This window comes from Pecten maximus, chromosome 4 (genome assembly GCF_902652985.1).
Source record: "Pecten maximus chromosome 4, xPecMax1.1, whole genome shotgun sequence".
In the NCBI taxonomy this organism is placed as follows: Eukaryota; Metazoa; Mollusca; class Bivalvia; order Pectinida; family Pectinidae; genus Pecten; species Pecten maximus.
The window spans coordinates 34,788,844-34,794,075 of record NC_047018.1 but is presented as its reverse complement, the minus strand read 5'-3'; positions in this window follow the sequence as shown (position 1 = coordinate 34,794,075).

Below are 5,232 nucleotides of genomic sequence, written 5' to 3'. Positions count from 1 at the left end.
GACAACTAGGACGTAAATGTAAGTTGAAGGTCGGCCAATGTTGACATATCCGTTGTCAGTAGACAAACGTTTTACCTTGAGAGAATGCTGAACCGGTTTATACACCCATAGCCAGCTTGTACTTTGTCCTTAAGTCATGCATCCAATCTGAATGGTGTTCGATATATAAATATTTTTAGCTGATTACTTTAATTAAGAAATTTTATTATTCAAGCAGAAAACATAGTGTGTTAATTGTGACATTATGTTTTACATTCAATAACTTAAAAATTTGTATAGTCAAGTAGGCAGTATGTTTAACGAGTTTATAGTCCACCGCACCAAATCTGTGAATTCAGCGCTGTATAGTTATGGAAGTCGATACATTTATAGTAAAATTTTCTTCGGGATCGTCATATCCAAGATTTGGTTTATGTTCTTTAATTTTTATTTTAAATACTTGACAAACAAAATCTCTTCAACACGGAAACAAAATTTCAGTCAGTGATGCTAAGGGCTATGGCGTAGACATCAAAGCATGAAGTTGTAAAACAAAATTTAAAAAAATCGCCTGAAAAATATTAATTTATAGCAGGTTATCTGCATTAGCCCGTAATTTCAATCAAGTTGTTATTGTTAAGCTATCGAACGCTTTAAAATAAAATATGTGTGTATATTCTAAACCGGTGTCATTATTCATAAAGATGGTATGAAATAATAAAGACAAGATGTTGATATTACATCCTACTATATCATACATATTCGAAATCGCCGAAAGGGGTTCTTGAAATGTAGTAGTCCACTACTGCGTGTTAATAGGCGTGGGTGAAATATGAGCTAGCTGGATAAGGCTACAGTTGTTGAGTTGTTTCTTGTAAGTGTGTAGATGCATGAAAACCTTTTCCCGTTCCTGGTTTTTCTGTGCGTGTTATTATGTATCTTAAAATTAAATCACCAATTTGGCCTACTGCCTACACATACGCTTGGTTACTAACATATCCTGTTACACTTCCTTCCATACACTATCTCGTTCAATGCACACCCTATTATGCAGTAAATGCCTACTAAACTGTAGTGACTAGCACGCAGTCAAATAAAGCCTTCCATTTGAATGTATCTATTCACTGGAACTATATCAATAGATATCAAAGCATCTTTTTCATGACAGATACATCAAATGCCGAAAAAAATAATGATTAATAAAACCACTGATATTTATTAATTTTTTTTAACACTTATCAACATAATACAACACAAACCGGAACTACAATATCCAGGATAACTAAGTTCAACGACCTATTATTTTGTCTACATTATTTGTTATAAAAGATATGTCATTTGCGCATTACGTTGATAATAAAATGATTAACAAAATTGAGTCTTTGCACAAGACCATGTTCTGGCTGTTCCAACGACTGACGAAAAATCTTCTGACTGTCGGTAAGGCGGGAATTATGAATTAAATATGAATTAAAGCATTTAAAAAATAAAAAAAAGTAAAAGGAACGTAAATATAAGCGTTGAACTGTTTTTGAATGGTATTTATGATATATTTGAATGTCAGAGCTTTGCACAAATCATATGTTGTTTGCTTGCAAAGCTCTGACATTCAAATATATCATAAATACCATTCAAAAACAGTTCAACGCTTATATTTACGTTCCTTTTACTTTTTTTATTTTTTTGCGCAAATGACATATCTTTTATAACAAATAATGTAGACAAAATAATAGGTCGTTAAACTTAGTTATCCTGGATATTGTAGTTCCAGTTTGTCTTGTATTATGTTGATAAGTGTAGCGCACGATGGATGGCATTTAAATGTACAATGCCAGAGCTCTCAACCAGACTATATAGTGACAATACCAGACAAATGTAAATATTTTGTAATGAGCTCTTTATTAAATAATCTCTGTAGTGCTTGTTTTTACACAAGGGACCTAATCGTATAGTTAATACTGATTATGTTAATGTTACAAAGGTTATGTCCCTTTACACGTGTCTCAAAAAATGGGTGGTATATTACGGCTACTGTTTTCACAGATATGTGAAGCAAACTTCAGGATCAGCATTGATTTTGATACATTGTGAATCATGCAATGCTACAATACCACCATTACATTATTGTGCTCTAAATTGTATAACTTTGTTTATTACATTTTTACCAGTGAAATATCAAAAATTATTCATTCTATAAAAGTGATATTTTTCACTACTAGTGAAAAATATCACTTTTGCTGATTTGACCAATCAAATTAATGATTAGAAAATACCAAAATAATTGACCAATCAGAAAGCCCGACATATATGTCAGCGCCTGGACAGGGGGAACTACTTTTTTTGTTTACAAATTATCGCTGTAGGCCTAGTTAGCATACGGGGTAGGTTTTTCGTTGATAAAAAATGTAATAAACAGAATATCTAACAGTGTCTTCAGTAATACCAAATATATTTCACTCGTGTGGCTAATATTTTGATATTTGTCACTCGTGCTGCGCAATCGTGAAAAATATCAAAATATTAGCCCGACTCCCGAAATATATTTGGTAGTACTGAAGACACTGTTAGATATCCTCTATTTATCAAAAACTGGCGGAGACGTTGATTATTCTTTTTAAGAAAACGTCCATTGCAAATGGCTATTGATGTTGACGATAATGATAATGACGACGACAATTCGACAGTGGTATAGGGGTTTACCTAATGTACAAGCATAACGATTACCAATAATGTCACAATGCACAGTCACTCACATACAAAATATATCTTTTTTAGTGTATTCTGGAATTGCCATTCGTGTCCGCGAGCGTGTGAAATAAATTCTACGTGTGGAATATAGATCTCACTAATCCACCTTTTCATTTTACAATCTAGCCAATATCACAGACGTTGTCCTTATTTCTGGTTATTGAGTGTATCTGCATTGTTGGTCAATACAAACACTTGTATATATCTTTGGACCATTTACATTGTTCTTGTTGAGTACCAAAAAACAGTCAAAGCTCACTTATTTAATTCGTTAGCTAAATAATTGTGTTTTTGGAAGTTATTTAGTTAATGATTCGATGTACTCCTAAAGATAAAAATACATCTGTATCAGACAGCTATTCAACTTTCTATGACTCGTCAGTGATGCCAGGGACCGAAAGTGCAAAAATCCTTAAACAATGTTCATTTGATGTAAAAAATACCACGTCCAAAATGTATCACAATAAATTTCAGGTCTATATTATACATACAGTTTAATATCACAAAAATACACCCGTTTATATGAAATGGCAACAAATAAAACATGTACATACTCCACTATCTTGTAAACATGTTCTAACACCTGATTTCAGCGCGTGTTTTGTAGCGAATGTGTATGTTTGTTTCTCCGTAGTTGGTTAACTGCGTCCCACATAACTCGGCCCAATCACACTTTCTTTAGGGACTTAGTTCGTGTGAAAGAGCCAGCTGATTGGCTGAATAAGTTTTGCGAGTACTTGTACAAGTAATCGTTTTTGGACTTGTCGTCCAGATATACTCGTCCAGTTATCATGACCCAAAATAAGACTTTTTGACCACCTTTTTAATTGCTTTTAAATGTTCAAATTAGGTTTTTTACATAAATCACTCTTTAATTATAGAGATATTTATTCAATGTTAACATAACGTTAACACAAACTATTTCTAGTCAGAAATATGGGAAATGCAACCCGACATTGTCACTGCTACCCGCTGCTCTCAGGTTTGGTCGAAAAAAGTTAAGAAGCATCGCATCGTTCCAACTTGCGCTGTTATTCTTTAAACTTTTTATTTACTATTCTTACCATCTGTACACCACCCCAGATGTTTTGTAATTAATTACAATAGGCCTTCGGTGAATAAGTTATCGACCAAGAAATTCATCAACACAAAGATAACAATATTGTTTGTTATCTGCTAGATTTGTGTAGCTGTTTCATCTTCTATGCTATATATCATCGTTTGTAATTTACTTGTGTCTTGATAATGGGGCAGATTGCCTCGAAAATTCGACAGGGGGCATTGTGAACAATGATGACCTTGTGACATTAGGTTCTAGACGGACGTCAATGGAGTAGGTAGTTTTTATCTCACCTTTAATCAAATCATTCGATGTTCCTGTTAAATCCGGGTAAAATAAATTTATTTCAGTCATCAATGTCATTGTTTTATATAATTCTTTATGGAACGCTTGTAAATTTATTTCAGTCATCAATGTCATTGTTTTATATAATATATGCTTGTGATTGCTGATACTGGATGCACCCATTGAGACTTCAGTTATTTACAAGTATTTTTTATTCTACATCCCAACTACTTTTAATTTTCCTTAAATTGTCTCACTAGACAATGTCACATTTTTACCTTGTACGCTTGTGCGCAGTACAGGTAAAGCAGACCTATGTTTTCTTCACACACCTAGACTAACAAAATATTTAAAATCGTTACCTATTTTTCCTGACTCGCTCATTATCAGCATCATGTGACCTGATGGTTCCCATCCTACCGTTTCTAGGTGTATCGTTGCATATCGTAACCAGTATTGAGTTTTGTAAACAAAACCTATATTCCCAAACGGTACCTTCAATTTCAGACAGCCGTAAATGCTTGCAGGATCCTTTCAGCATTAAGTGTGCTTGCATACAATGCTCAGCAAATCCCATCGCTCTAAAAGTAGTTATTGTAACTTTTTGGATATAAATTCAAATATTTCTATGAACTGTTGCTTTCCTCCAACAACCACTGCAGCCGTTGATATAGAAGTAATTCTGGGTACAGAAAAGAACCAGTTTCCCGGAGATTCCAAGTACATATACACATATCCAACCTTTAGCTCGTACTCGTATTCTACGTACAATAATGTAGTTTCGAAATTTAAATTTCAAGTGAGAATAGAGAAAGCTGTTTTATCAATAAATATATATGCTACCATCATTAATGAATGATTTCCTTCATGTGGGTAAATATATATGTGAAAAAGTATTTTGGTATCACAGCCAGTGTATTGCAATGTGAATAGTCTCGTAGGTTCGCTTGTAACAAAGAAGATTTATTAATTCAAATATGTTACCCGAAGATACCCGATTGATTTCCATCAAGCTTATTTTGTTTGTCTGAATTAGTGACTAAGTCACCCGTTATGTGTAATGACATTGCTCTGGTTCTACAGAACATATGTATATAATGACTATGGAGACATATTGTATCGAGAATATTGTAACAATGCAATTAATAAAGATAACACTG